This window comes from Nicotiana sylvestris, chromosome 8 (assembly GCF_000393655.2).
Source record: "Nicotiana sylvestris chromosome 8, ASM39365v2, whole genome shotgun sequence".
Taxonomy (NCBI): Eukaryota; Viridiplantae; Streptophyta; class Magnoliopsida; order Solanales; family Solanaceae; genus Nicotiana; species Nicotiana sylvestris.
In genome coordinates this window covers 16997526-17014287 of record NC_091064.1, presented here as the reverse complement: position 1 = coordinate 17014287, position 16762 = coordinate 16997526, and positions in this window count along the sequence as shown.

The following is a 16762-nucleotide window of genomic DNA, read 5'->3' as shown; positions in this document are numbered from 1 at the left end:
CGCCGACCGAAACTTTTTCACGGGCGTTTGAGGCGCGTTTTTATAGTGAGACGTAAGCCCTAGAGACTTTTTTAAACTAAAACAAAATTTGTTGAATAAGTCCTTCATATAATACCCAAATTTTTAAAAGCCGGCTTGTAATTACTCAAAAATTTTAAAAAGGAACTTAAATGTATTAAATTTAAAAGTCAAGATCTTTTTTATTGATTGAAGCCCTAATTCATGGTCTTTCTCAATTCTTTTTCTTGTCCGCTAATATCTCCCAAAAGCAACAAATATTAAAAAAAAATTACAAATACAAAGAAAACTCCATTCTCCTTCATAGCAACAAGTTCAAAGTTCAAATTGCAGGTTAGTCGTCTTTTTTGTTCCTCCATGTAGAAAATTTTATTATTTTCGACTTACGCTACTTGTGCTTGTAAGTAGCATATAATAGATTATTTTGATTAGTTGTTTATGGGGATGAAACACGCACGCACGCGCGCGCGCACGCACACACACACACACACACACACACACACACACATATATATATATAGTTTTCTTCAATTTTTATGCAATTTAACATGTTTATAAATATTTACTGTAATTATATAATTTTATAAAATATTAAAAATTAAATATCAATGGAGCTTATACCCCATGCCTCGGGGCTTGCGCCTCGCTGAGGCATATGTAAAACGCCTTGCCTTTTAAAAAACTGCATATTAGTCATATAATTTGATTTTTTGTAATTATTTTTTCCCTTTTGTTAGAGATTTTCAAATTCGAATCTTGCTTACAGGGTCGGCTCGAATGCACAAGTCACTAAGGCAAGTGCTTTACGCCCCCAATTTTTGAGAGCCCCATTTTTCAATAATAATTACTATCGAAGGATTTTTTCTAGTCGATATATATAGATTATACATTGACTTATACATACACACACACACACACAGATATATATATATATATATATATATATATATATATATATGTGTGTGTGTGTGTGTGTGTGTGTGTGTGTGTATGTATATATATGCACACACACACATACATACACATCCACCTCAAGTTTTAGTTTAATAGATTAGGTGGGTGACATTTGGGTTAACTCTTTTTTTTCTTTTAAAAATATTGAATTAAGATAGAAACTATAAAAAAAAGGCCTCATATTAATATTTGGCTTTAGGCCACAAAATATGTCAAGCCGCCCCTGCTTGCTTATAAAAAATCCTATTACAGTCAGACATATTTATAACAACATCCTTATATAACAACCATTTACTATAAAAGCCAAGTTTTCTTCGGAACCGATTTTTTAAGTTATATTTTACTTTTCTATAACAACATTTTACCTATAACACCAACAACCATATTTGTAGCAGAACTCTCTTTGTAAAATTACCCCTCTATAACAGCCAGATAAATTCTCTAAGATTACTAATAATATTTCTAGAAATCTACACATAATCTTTTCCATTGAACAAGTTTCTATCTTGTATAATACAGAAGATTTGCACATGCTATTTTTTTCATTGGACAAATGCAAAAAATATTTAGATAGAAGATTTAACTGTTAAGTTCTTAGGTTGCCTTCAAGGAAAAGCTATTAGATACCTTTTTGCTGAAAGTTTGGACAAAAATCTTCATGAATTCAAGCGTTATGTCGCTAGTAAGAGAATGAAATCTACGAAACAAGCTACAATTATAAAGTTCTTCCCTTAGTCTTGAAAGAATTTTTTTTTCTAATAGCTTTTAAATGTGTGCTTTAGAGTTTAAATCTTTCTATGTTTAAGCTCCGTATAAAACCCTTGAGCGGAGCTCTGGAGGCGCATGTTTAGCAAGGATAGCTAATGTGCGCCAACAACGATGACTCACTGAAAAAGTAATCGGAACCCTAATTCGCAATAATCACAGTCGATTAATAGTAATGAGGAGACTTCTAATCGAATGGTAACACCTGAAACAAGAATCGCACAACAACAAGCTCTGGTGCAATTGCTACACTCGATGTCAGGGATGGGGAGTGCACCGACAATCATGCAAGCTCCGCCGCCTAAGGAAGTTGAAATTACAAAACTAACAGAGAACATTATGGCTACGGCAACAAGGAAATTGACCTATTCTACTGGATCTGGGGAAGAAAAGAGACCATGGAAGATGTGGTCAAAGGAAATAGAACAACGCAGCAAGGACTACAACTCAATTTCTACCCGCTTGAGGTTAGGGATGGAGTTAAAATTGTGAAGCTGAATCAGAAGGAAATCGAGCTGCAATGTCAAAAATGGGAATCGACACTTATAGGGTACGTCATGGGAGGAATCCAACATTCAAAGAGATGCTGAAATTTGCTTATGGGGTTTGGAATTCAGTCATTACACCTATGGTACTTACATGATGATGGTTATTTCATATTCCGATTTGAATCAGTAGAAGATAAACTGCAGATTATGGCACAGGGACTATATACTTTCAATAACAGACCTATGGTGCTAAAGAACTGGGAACCTGATTTTGAGTTTGATAAAGAGCATATGCTTGTGATACCATTGTGGGTCACATTCCCAGGCTTACCTATCAAATGTTGGGTTGAGGAAAATCTGGTAAGAATTGCGAGTTGCTTGGGCAAGCCTATATGTACAGACAAACTCACAGCTCAGTGTCAACGAATATCCTATGCTCGTGTGTTGATAAAAATGGATATTACACAACTCTTACCAGATGCACTGAATATAGAACATCCTAATGGTAGCATAAGGGAGCAAATAGTAAACTGTGAATGGAAGCCCAAATTATGTCAAGAATGTAGTCAATTTAGACACTCTAATGGGGAATGCAAGCTGGAACAACAAGCAGATAGGCAAATGAAGAAGAAGAAGAAGAAGGGTAAGAAGCAAAAATAGGTGTGGAGGATGATCACGCCCAACTCTAGTCCTAAAAAGGATAAGCGATTGATGCAAATATAATCCGGTCTAAAAGTCCGGAGTCAAATCTCACAGAGAACCAAGGCTTAGCTATATCTATTTAATATCACTAAAAAGACAAGTTTGAACAATTTTCTAAGTTATAAAGATTGAGATTTATATTTCTAACTAATTAACTAGCAAATACTAGAAAACAATAAAATTATCAACTAACGACAAAGGGTTGGAGAATAAATTAAGGAGGTCTAGAGTTATGATTTTCCCAATTGTCGGAATCCTTCTAGCTATGTTCCCTACAATTTTGCCAATGTATTCTCTACTGGTCGTGAGCACTTCAGGTACCGTAATTCTCTCTCGAGCAACTACAACAATTTATTAGACATATTCTCTCGAACTACGCTAGTTGGCTTTATCTAACCGCTCATTATGACCACGTCAAGGCTTTGTTATTTCTAAACCTGCCTTTAAACCCACTATATTGATTTCTCACATACGTTAGGAGTGACGTTGTTCAATAACTACCTAAATATGTACTCTCTCTCGAGCACTACACACTAAATAGGCACAGTCAATTGATGGTCATTCAATCAACAATGACAAACACGTAGTTGAACAAGTAGAGAAATCCAACGGCTCAATTATATAAAAATATAACAAGAATTTATCCTACAAAAGGTTCTATCAAAACCCTAGATAACAAATTAGTTATTCATAATAATGTGTAAAACTACAACACTAAAAGTCATAACCAACAATGAAAAAATAGGAAGAGGAAGGAAAAACTCGTAGAAGAATTCTCCGTCTTGCTCCTATTGTGTCTCTGCTTCCTTAGGTTGAATCTGTGTCAAAAATTGGTCTCCTCCCCTCAAAATATCGTTTTTCCATGTATATATACCAAGTAGGGTCGGGCACAAACTATTATACCTTCTCCTACGCAAAAAAGGACAAGTTTCTAGGCCTGGACGTCCGCGGCCCGGGCGCGGTACTTTCCTAGTGTACTACCTTAGCCCACCTCAGCTCCGCGATAGCAGTTTTGACTGCATTTTGCACCCTGTTACGTTTGGAATTTGAAAAAACGTAAAAAGTAAAAGTTGTATCCCTTTGAATTAGCTTTCTAACAATATATTGTGTAGCCCAAATAGAGTTTTGAAAAAAAAAAGTTATGTTCATTTGACTAGACAGTGCGCAATATGCCTACTCGATTCTTCGTTTTATGCTCTATCATCTGTTGATCCCTGAATACGATCCCGGCTTAATTCTTTGGGCTTTTACTCAGACTTCAAAGCTTCAAATTACTTGAATTCATTCCATAACATCTACATAGCTCGGAATCACTCCTACAAGGCATAAAACACACAATTAGTGCAAGACACTAGCGATTAAAGCTCAAACTCAATTAAAGTGCAGTAAATTTGAGTGTAATAAAGGACTAGAATACATAATTATAGCCTATTGGATAAGCTTATAAGCTGGTCAAACTGACTTATAAGCACTTTTTGGCTTATCTACGCATTTGGTAAAATTAAAAGTGCTTATAAGCCAAAAATAAGCCAAAAGTCATAAGTTGGTCTCCCCCAACTTATCAAATTTAAGCTTATAGGCACTTTAGGTTTACCCAAAATATTTATTATTCTAACCCTAAAATAATTCTTTTTAAATAAAACTCTTCGTATACCCAGTTCTTCAGCTGCTTATTATTAATTTCAACACTTTTATCCAAACACGTAACTGCTTATTTTTTAAATCAGCTTTAGCACTTAAAAGTGCTTTTCAGCATCTAATGCTTATCAGCTGGTTAAATCAGCTAAGCCAAACGGGCTCTAATGTTGTCACAATTGAAGAGATAGAACCCCTAATGCAAACAAAGAAACTAACGACAAGGAGGATCCACAAGAAGAGCTATAGGAGGTTCAAATACAGGTTGGAGAAAGAGGCAAACAAGCAATAGTATATCATGGTAGATCAAGTAAAAAAGACCAACCACCAATTGATTATGAGGAGCTGACAAGGAGAAATAAATATGCAACATTGAGGATTCAGGAGAGTGAGCCTCCCGATATCAATGGAGGCAATGAGCACAGCCAAATGCAGAGGATTAACAAAGGGCATACTCCAACCATTATACAACCAGCATGATATTCAGCACATGGAATATAAGAGGACTAAACAAGTCCTTCAAACAGAGGGAGTTTAAAATTTTCCTAACAACAAATAGAATTGATATGGTGGGATGTTTGGAGACTAGAGTTAAACAAAACAGAGCAAGGAATATTCAAAAGAGGATAGGTCGAGATTGGGAGTTTACTGATAACTACTCTGAAGCTCCCAATGATAGAATCTGGTTGTGCTGGAAGGTAACAAATATAAATCTAGTGGTGTTGAAGCTATCTTCACAATTGATTCACTGCCATATACAAGATAGAAACTTTGTATTCCAGATCTACATAACTATTGTGTACGGGCTACATACTATAGCTGACAAAAGACCTTTGTGGGATTAATTGAGGAATATCAATGCAGCAATTAGAGGTCCTTGGTTGATTACGTGGGACTTTAATAGTGTCTTATCAGTGGAGGACAGAATATATGGGGAACTTGTACACCAAAGTGAAGTAGTCGATTTCAAGCAATGCATCAGTGACATTGGTGTAGGTCTAATAAACAAGAAAGGGACTTAATTTTCATGGAGTAATAAGAGAGGGGCTAAAGATAGGATATACAGTCATATAGACTGTGTGTTGGTAATGTTGAATGGTTCTGGTCGTATGGAGATATTGAAGCAATCTATCTACTTCCCGGATGCTCTGAACACACACCTATTCTATTAAATACTGAAATACAAATGGTGCTTGTTAAAAAGCCATACAGATTACTGAATGTCCTGCTGCAACAGGAGAAGTATAAGGAATCAGTGAAATATATATAGGGTCAAGCCATACAAGAGCACACTATGTACACCATTTATAGGAAGCTGAAACTATTGGAGATTCATATTAGGGGACTACAAAGGAAATACTCATCAGTGGAGGTGAAGCTCAAACAACTGAGGGAGGATCTAAAGGTTATACAACAGGAGTTGAATGATGATCACTTAAATTCACAACTGATAGAGTAAGAGAAGAATATTTTGCTGTTAACTGAGAAATGGGATGCTATCCATGAAAAGATCTTAAGGCAGAAGTCGAGGGCTACCTGGATTACTCATGGGGACTCTAATACTAAGTACTTCCATGCACAACTGAAGGCTAGACAAGCAAGAAATAGAGTCATTTCTATTTGTGCAGAACAGAATGTGAGATTAACTGAACTTGTACAGATCCAACATGTGTTTATACAATTTTTCAAGAAGTTACTAGGAGAGGCTGCCCCAGTGATGCCTGGAATTGACATTAACATAGTCAGGGATGGTCCTTGCTTATTAATTGCATAGCAGTAATAAATGCGAGTGCATGTGACAAGAGAAGAGATTACAAAGTGTTGGCCCAAGTAAAGGTTAGTTTTGAAGACTGACAAAGGAACTCAGGATGAACTAGGTTCATTCCTCAGGTGCATAAAAACGGGCAGATTCGAGTGTGTGGGTTACACGTGAAGGAGATAAGCTTAACTTGGTGTATTTAATATCTCCTGTGAGCACGTGATTTTTGCCCTATACATGAGTTATTCCCAAAATTCAAACAAAACAATTTCTTTGTTATTTTACAATTTTTGTGAATTTTGTGGCATTTTTTGGTAATTGTTGCACTTTATTTGTGCATTTTAATTCATACGAAAAATACAAAAAAAAATATGTATTTGCATCTAGGACTTAATTTCATATTTTAGTATTAATTAGGGGTTAATTTATTTTAGAATAAAATATGAGAAAAATAATAAAAATAGTTCACTTTTTAATTGTTTTAATTGGGAATTCGTCACGAAATAGTTTTTAAATAATTTTAGGAGTTAATTAGTTTGACTTTGAAACATATTAGGACTTTATTTTAATTTCTTGCAAAATCAGAAAAGAAAAGTATAAAAATACAACAATGAAAAGAAAATAAATACAAAACAAGAAAAGAGAAAAAGAAAACAATTGGAAAGAAAAACAAAATAAAAATACATAATAAGGAAATGAAAGTGGGTTGTTATATTTGAATTAATTCAGGCCCAAATGCCCAATATAATTCGACCCAGTCCAACCCCTTCCCACCCGGTCCAATTCATTAATCCTCAAAATGACGTCGTTTGGGAGACAGTAAATCCTGGCCATTAAATTCTTTTGATCCGACGGCCAGGAACCATCTTCCCCATTTTAATATAATTGTCCTAAATCTGGTCTTAACCCTAAAAAAAAATCAAGTCTGTCTTCCTCGTATCTCTTCTGTAACACCGCCGGAGTCACTGTCGCCGGCGAACGTCACCTGCGCCAACGGCCACCAGAAATACACCCGTAAATCTCCTCGTTCCCCTCTTTCCAACCATGCCATTGATTTCCCTCGAATCGACGCCAAACCTTTCGAATGTCCGTTTAAAGTTTTTCCGTCCAAGTCACAAAGTGGTCCAAATCTGACCAAATTCACACCGTCGAATCTCCTCAACTCCCTTAACCCAAATCCACAACCAGTTGTCCTCAAATATCAGTTAAATGGCTCGAATCTTAATTCAAAGTTGGCCGGAAACCCTAATCTCTCGGTAAAGCTACCAAGCTAATATTACATGGTCATTAAGCCTCTCTCATGAAGAATTCATAGTCAACAAGGTTCAAATACCACTAGAAATTGGCCGAGTTAAATCCAAGAATTGTCAGTGAGTTTCTTCTTTTCTTTATCTTTATTTTTATTTTTATTTTTTTTGTTCTTATTTGTTAAGTTTGCATGCCTATCTGGTTTAATTGATTCTTTTGTTTTTATTTTCATCCTTTCTTCTTTTAATTCTTTTGCTTCATCAGTCGACGAGAACATGAGTCAGTCGATTTAAGTTGCTTGATTGGATTTTAAGCTTGTTTAATTAATTCAATATTTAGGATTAATGGTTCATTTTAGTTAATTGATGCCACTGTAGATTTCTCCCTAGATTTTTCATTTTGTTATTAGTTGAATTAGGGTAGCTTGGTACTTATTTTGGGTTTTTAATGCTGTTTAGTCGATAATTGGATAATGGTAACTAGGATTTCATTTTTCTAATTGAAAGTTCAGACCCTAGGATTTGTTTGGATATAGTTGTTCTACTTTAGCAATTTTGGGGATAGGTTGAGGGTAGTTGGGGTAATTCAGGGTATGGAATCTAGCTAAGAATTCCCTAGAAGCTTCTAGGTGTGGGTGTAAAGGGGCATTTCAGTAGAAATAAGGGTTTAAACAGAAATAAAATGGGGGTTGCTTCGCAAATACAAATTTGAGACCCCCTTGGTTGTGCCTATAAAAGGAAGCCCAATGCCTTGTGTGAGGGGTCCTTTTTTGGGGGAGCTAAAAATTCCTCCCAAAACTCCCTCTCTTTGATTTTCATATCTGAAGTACAAATTCAAATTGCAAAAAACCAAAAAAAAAAACAAACAACAAGACTCAAAAATCCAAAAAAAAAATCTACTGTTCCATTGCTTAGCTAGATTACTTTCAGTTTAATTCAACTGTTTTGGTCCACTTAAGACCAGAAAGTAGCTGGAATTCTCTTATTTTCTGCTCGATATTTGAAGTCAAGGAACATTTGGAATCAGTTGTGTCCTGTTTTGATTTACTCAAGTTGGTTTTGGTGTTAATCATTGAATGTGTTGTGTTGCTGGATTATTGCTGGTTGTTTGAAATTTATTGTGGTTAGATTTATCGCATTGGCTTGGGTTTTTAAAGATCTCTGGACTGCTATTTGCTGTTGCTGTTGTTGTGTCTATTGTTGCTGACCTTCCTATTTCTCCTTGCAATTTCGAACTCAGGTACACATTTGAGCTGGCTTTGATGTATCCTCCTACTGTTGACATCATGAAATAGACCGGAAATCTATTCTCTACTTTGGATCTGTTATTTTCACTATAATTAAATAGATCCATTTGTGATTTATAGCTGGACATTGCAGCCACATTTAGGCTGCGTGATTGAACTGAACTGGAATGTGTAATAATAGGGCTATTAATTAGGTTGACTGGACTGTGCATATATGTGTACATAATAGTTGAAGTGTAGTTTGAATTTCACCTACCTGAATGATACACACAGGATGGTCAGTTAACGAGCTTCGGGATCATTTGTTCGTTCGAATTACTAGTGTTGTGTTTATGTTTTCAAGCCTTAGATAACTCTAAGGAATGAAAAGTTCTGAAAATGCTGCTTAGCTAGTTGTTACTATTGTCACTCCCTTTTGATTCAATTTGTGAATTTATAACGTCAGGTTGAATAGCATATTGCAATGTGTTAGTGAATAATGATTAGTTCTCAATTGTTAGTGGTTAATGTTAGTTGTAATGAAAGCTTTTAAGCATTGATTAGTTTCCAGTGATCGGAAAAAAACAAGCTCAAAGAGGTCTGTGTCTCATTTAATTCAATTACACTATCCAACTAGTTTGAAATACTAAATTGCTTGAGTACTAGCCTAGTAGTAGTGATTTGAATAATGAATCGTTTTGAATTGGGCCTGTAATTGAACGCTGATTTGGTAATGTAGAAAGTTAATTCAAAAATCAATTAGTCCATTTTGTGTCGTAAAATCAGTATTTGCAATTCGTTTGTCACCTAGTGAATTTGGTAAGATAATCTGGTATCACACTAGATTTTAAGTGATCAATGTTTCATTAATAACACCTGGAGTAATTTGAAGACACTTCAGTGCATATTCGTTCTTTCTGAACCAAATTTGGCATCCCTTTGTCACGACCTAGGTTCAATATTATTTGGACGCCACCACCGTTTGGGCTTGTCTATGGTTCACGTCTGGGTCCAGTTAATTTCCTTACAAGGAATGGGCGGTAAGGTCTGTACGCCATTTGAGCTGCCCATTAAGTTGGACTTGAATTGAAGGTTATACCTCGTAGTTGGAACGCAATTTAAATTTTGGCTTTGAGTTAGGTAGCGGGCTCAAACTAAAAGGTTCTTCCTTTTGTTTGGACCCGGACTTGAACTAGAAACCTGAGTTTTATAATATTAATTGATTAGAATTTTCTTTATTTTAGAGACAAATAATATAGAAAATCATAGTTTACTTTAAGGTGGACCTTTAAATAAAAATGTTGAGACAAGCCTCGCCGAATAAAATGTACAAATTGCGGGGCCCTCATTCGATGCTTACCAAAAATATTTAGAAATTTGGGATGGGCCGTTTAGCGAATTTCACGGCCCTCCCAAAAGATAATAATGCGTTAGCCACTTTAGGTGCGATTTTAATAAAATTACTTTCCTAAACTCGGGTGTGCATTTCATGTGACCCAAATCAAATCCCAAAACGTTGAATAAAGTGTGTCTAGGATTGCGGGTGCATTTCATGTGACGTGATCCAAAAACACAGTTCAAACGACGTTCGACTTTCTTTTAAAATTTAAATAATAAGCGGTTAAAAGTAAAAGTTGGCATCTAGGTTCTTCACGTAATAAAAATCAGATAAATATGCTAAATGCGACAGTTGAGCGACTGTGCTAGAACCACGGAACCCGGGAATGCCTAACACCTTCTCCCGGGTTAACAGAATTCTCTCGGATTTCTGGTTCACAGACTGTTAACAGAGTCATAATTTTCCTCGGTTCGGGATTCGACCGGTGACTTGGGACACCATAATCTCCCAAGTGGCGACTCTAAATTTTAACAATAAATCTCGTTCCGATTGTCTTTTAAGTGGAAAAACTCCTTTACGCCCCTTCTACGGGTGTAGGTAGAAAAAGGAGGAGTGACAGCCCTGACGACTCTGATGGGGAATCGAACCCAAAATCTCTGGTTCAGGGTTCAAGAATTCGAGCTTAGAATAATTGTTGTGTTTGGCTTTATCTGATTTTGTTACATGATCTATGCCTAATGTGCTAATTGACTGCTTTTACCGCTTTGATATTTCGTGAACTGTATATAAACTGTGTCGAAACCCATCTCCTCTCTGAGTCTTCTAAATCATGAAGAAGTGTGCACTTCGTGTGACTTCTTTTCTGTTAGAGTCATATCCCAATTTTAGAACGAGGTTCGGACAAGTTGCAAAGCCGGCGAAGCTTCTGTATTCCCGGTACGCTGCCTCCCCTCGGCTCGAGCTGTCCGCTCGGGTAAGCCAGGTCTAGAGCAAACACCCAGGTTCTGAACCTAGAATAACTCAACTTCATGCCGGATCCCTAGTAGGAACGCTTATTTGCATCATGTGCATTTGACTTAGGGGACTCAACACAGGAGTTGGGTCCGTCTAGGACAAGTAACCTGAAATGAAAAAGACCATCCTGATGCATCCTACTTGTTTTCTGTGCACTTATTTTTTCGGGCTTGCATGCTGACCAGCTTCTGAATCTCGGGAATATCAGAAATTTGAGAAAAGAAAAGAGAGAGAAGAAATAGCAGTGTAGAAAGTTAATTACTTATTTTTAGAATAAAACTAATGCCAAGTACCGTCGAAATTCTGCCGAAATTTTGAGAAAAAAATATATATATATTTTATGTTTTTAATTGTTTGTTTTACTCAAAAAGCAAATATACGTGAAAAAGAATATTTTATTTTTAGTTTGTTTTGTTTTCAAAAACGGAGGAAAAAATAGTTTGTTTGTTTGTTATAAAAGGGAAAAAGGAAAAAGAATCTTGTTTTCAAAAAATAGCTATTTTCTCCGCCCGAACTACGCAGGTTTGATTCTCACCGGATGTGAGATACGTAGGCAACCCTCATTGGGTCCAACCTCCCATTTTGCAAAAATAGCCAAAAAATGTCAAATTTTAATTGTCAACATAAATAAGTCGGGTGATGCCGTTTTTGTCAAAAATAGCCAAATGTCCCCAAAAGGGACGTCGGAAGGCCGATTTTGCATAAATAGCCACCTTTGGTCATTTTTAAGACGGTTAATCCACACAGCCTTTAAATCCTCGTCACCGAAGTGCTGAAAGGCCGTGTGTGAAAAATCGGGTCCTTCATTTTAGTTTGAAAAAAAAAAGAAAAAAGAAAAGAAAAATAGTAGTCTTGTTTTGAATCAAACAAATTTACCTTTTTCTTAATCACCTTAATAAATGTGCAGGATGAGCACAAAGGCAAGGAAATCTTTCACCGTACTTAATGAGGTCCCCCTCCAGCTCCACATGTGGTGGAATGATCTAGGAAAAGGCAACAAATAAATAGTGGCTAGAATCCTGGGAGGTCTTGTCGGTCTACTAAATGTCAAGCCAAAGTCGGATGTAATTGAGACCTTAATACCATTTTGGGACCCGACCCGCAATGTGTTTCGCTTTGGGGGTTTTGAGCTTACGCCCGCGCTGGAGGAAGTCGCGGGTTATGCGGGTCTGGATGGAAATATGAGGGGTCAATATTTGTTGTCACCAGGTATCTCCGCACAAATTTTTAGATTTTCTAAACATCAGCCGGAGTGTGCAGAATGATGATTTGTCGGGAGAATGTTGCACTCTTCAGTTCCTGTATCAGCGTTATGGTAATCCTTGGGGTTTTGAAGAACCAAATCTGGGACTGGCCCATGTTGGAAACAGAAGTAAGTGGGAAGCAAGACGAACCTTGGAATTCATAACGGCATTCTTAGGAATTGTGATTTGCCCACGAGAAGATAAGAAAATAGAAGCAGGTCTTGTGGGGATGGTTGATGTTGCGATTAAAAGGGCGGATAGTACTATAGTCCCCCTGATTTTGTCAGAAATTTACTGAGCATTGACTGTGTGCAGGGAGGGCGGAAATTTTTTCCAAGGTTGCAATTTATTACTTCAGTTATGGATGCAAGAACATTTGTGCCACCGGGCGGGGTACATGAACTATGGGTTGACTAGGTTAAGCTGTATCGAAGAATTTGAAAAGCGGGTAAGGGGTATTGCATTTCCTGAAGGTACCGAAGCTTGGCTCATATGACTGAGGTCATTGATTGCCGATCAAATTGAATGGGCATTTGGGTGGTTGCCCGTTACCGAGGTGCTATATATGTCAGCGGGAGAGTGCCATATTCTTTTAATGGGTGTTCGGAGTATCCAACCGTATGCTCCCCATCGGGTACTACGCCAACTGGGAAGGTTTCAAATCGTCCCCAAAGATGAAGACTTGAGCAAGCACATCATTGAGTTGAGCCCGAGAGCCGCATTCCCGGAAGATAAAATTCGCAAATTATGGAACGAATGCCGGTTCCTCGAGCCTAAGACTATGGTCCGAGATCTGGCGAAAGGTGAGGTGGACCCGAGGTATAATCCGTGGTTTGGGAAAAGGTTCCAGATTCCCCAAAGGCCCGCCAAAAGAGCCCATATCCAACAATTTACTAATGATTCACAAGAGCAATGGGGTTGGTTAGCAAAAGAAGAGGGTTACAGGGCAGAAATAGGCAAGCTGAAGCGACAGATTAGAGACCTGGAATTTGAAAATAGTTTGCAAGTTGATGCCGATCGGGAAGAAAAGAACAAATTGGCCCAAGAAAATGAGGCGCTGAAAGCTCAAATCCGACAAATGAGGATAGATGCTGACAACCAACAAAGGAGTCGGTCGGATGAGCGGTTAATAAAAGGGTTGAAAAGGGAAATCAGTGAGTGTCGGGATGATTTGAAGAAATCTGAGGGTACCATAGCACAACTCCAGGCACAATGGGCAAAAAGAACAAAAGAGCGCACATAGTACTTACAGCAGATGAGGAAGGATTATGACAAGACCATTGCCAGTCTAAAAAGGAAGGTGACCACCTTAGAGAGTAAGGCGGCTAAACAAGCCAAGGCTATTGAAACCGAAAGTGAACACTGCTATGATCTAATGGCCTTGATGGAAGATGAAATACAGCAGTTACAAAAACAACATCTGCATGATTCTCGGGTTTTGAAGGCTAGAGGGGATCAGATAGAGCACCTACTCCTAGAGAAAGATCGAACCAGGGACAAGATTTTGACTATTGCTCATGCTATTACCAGGAAATGTCGGGTGTGTGAAAACATGACCCGCACTACTTTCTTCTCAGCAGTGATGATATTTGTGAAGCAAATCATGTATGAATTGGAACAGCTGGAAAGGGGTCTTACACCTAAGCCTGCGGCAAGGCCGAATGACGCCCCGCGGGCACCCAAATTTAAAACTTTAATGTATTCGTAGTTCAAGTCTGCATTTTCTTTCTCCTTAGAGTCTATTGTCTGTTAGAGTCTGTTTTTCCCTTTCGCGTCAGAGTCTGTCAGAAGTTCTTGAATTTGTATTTGGTTTGGTTTCGAGTCTGTTATTTTCCTTTCTGAAAGCGTCTAGTTTGTAATAGAATGTTTATTAATGAAAAATCGAAAATTTCCAAAAAATTGTCTCTTCGCACTTATCCCCCAGAACTACGCTCGGTCTGATTCATGCGGGGTCATGATACGTAGGCAATCTCCATAGGATTTGATCATAACCAAAAGAAAGAAAAGAAGAAAAAAGAAGAGAAGGAAAAGAGGGGAAAAACAAGAGAGAAAAATAAAAAGAAAAGGAAAAGAAATAAGAGAAATGAAAGGAAAGAAACGATGGCGATGAGAGGATAAAGAAAGAAAAGAGAAAAGAAGAAAGTTGCAAATGACCAAGCCGGGATGACGCAAGCAGCCAAGCAAATGCATAATAGAATCTGTTAAACTGCTTAGGTGCATTCATTCCCTAACATGCGGTTATCAAATCTGCTCATGCCCTAACCATTGACCAAGCTGTTGTTGATGTTGAGTCCAGGTAGGTGGTTAGTTGTTTGGCATTCTGGCAACTCATCCATACAACACCCGGTCTAAAGATAAAGTGAACATGACTGGCCGGGAATCTGATATGAGTATTGTTGACCCATCGAAAGAAGTAGAAGAAATGGACGTTCATGCAATGAGATAGGAAATGTATAAGGTGAAACAACAGATGGCTGAAATGTACCAAGCCTGGGCGAAGGGGCATTCACCGCTAGTTTATCCCACTAACTTCGCTTATATCCCACCATTGGCTCAGCCTCAGGAGCCACCCACTGTGAATTCATCTCCATTATTTCCCCTCTACCAACAATGCCAAGGCACCATTTCTCATACATCATAGGCTCCTCCATCCAAACAAGTCTCATACCCTCCTCCACCAATCACTCCCGTTTTTGTGGCACCTCTGCCTGCTACCCTACACTGATCCCCCAGTGAACCTTTGTTCCAGACACACAACAACCAGTATTATCCTCCTGAGCCTACCTTCAAAGTTCCAGAACCCTACTCTTTTACCCCTCATCTTGATCTCATGGCAGGCACCGAGAAGCCGCCCAAAAACCCTGAGCAGGAGGAGATGATCAGAAAGGTCAAAAGCCTAGAGCAATCATTCCGAGACATGAGGAGGTTAGAGGTCCAAGTAAATGTGGCCTATAAAGATTTATGCCTGTTCCCAGATGTTCAGTTACCGGCCGGGTTCAAGATGCCTAAGTTTGATTTGTACGACGGGCATTGCGACCCAGTAGCACATTTAAGGGGATTCTGTAGCAAGATGAGAGAAGCAGGAGGGAGAGATGAATTGCTGATGGCATATTTCAGCCAAAGTTTGAGCGGATCGGCGTTGGAATGGTACACTAAACAAGATCATAGTAGGTGGTACACCTGGGATGACCTGGCCCAAGCCTTTGCCTGTCAGTTCCAATATAATCTTGAAATCATCCTAGATCGACTGTCATTGACAAAGATCGAGAAGAAGCCCGGTGAGAGATTTCAAGAATATGGGTTCCGTTGGAGAGAGCAAGCGGCGAGGGTTGACCCCCTGATGAAAGAGAGTGAAATGGTTGATTATTTCTTGCAGGCTTTGGAGCCTACCTATTTTGGTCATTTGGTGTCAGCAGTGGGCAAGTCCTTTAATGAAGTCGTGAAAATGGGAGGCATGGTTGAGGAGGGACTCAAATCCAATAATATCATGAGTTATTCAGCAATCAAAGCAACCACCCAAGCCATTCAAAACGGCACTGGGGGTGTGCTTGGGAAGAAGAAGAAAGAAGAGGTTGCAACTGTCGAATCCGGAGCATGGTCCAGGTCTAGAAGCCCTTCACCCTATTACAACCAACCCAGACCCCACCACCCATATTATCCGTATACCCCATATGGCCCCCTCAACACTATTATCCACCACTAGAGCCACACTTTTCCGTCCACCATGCCCAAACTTATACCCAGCCTCCAGTTCACGCGCAATGGCGTGCGTCGGCTCCTCAAAACACATACCCAGCTCCATAAAACACATATCCATACCCGAGGGCTTATAGGCCAGGATCCGGTTTCCGCCCAAACCAAGCCTTCAGAAATGAGAGAATACAAAAATAGAAAACATTCACTTCGCTGGGAGAATCCTATACCACTCTTTTCCACAAATTGAGGTAGTTAGTCCTGTTGAACCCGATTGAGGCCAAAATGCCAAATTCCCTTCCTAGAAATCTAGACCATTCAGTGAGCTGTGAGTATTGTTCAGGGGCTCCCGGACATGATACTGAGAAATGTTGGAGATTGAAAACTGTTGTGCAAGAGCTTATTGACACAAACAGGATCGAGGTTCAGGCCCCGGAGGCACCCAATATCAACCAGAACTCATTGCCAATGCATCATGTGGCCAACATGATTGAACTGATACATAAGGGAGCAGATCTTAAGAAGCCCTCACAGACGGTCATGATGATCCGTTCTAGCGAAGCCAAAGTGAATGAAAAGTCTGCTAGTGTGAAACCAGCGGTTTAGTTGAAAAGTATAGACAACAAGCCAGTTGTGGTAATGGGGAAAGGATCGTCCATCGTTGCGAAGAAACCAGAG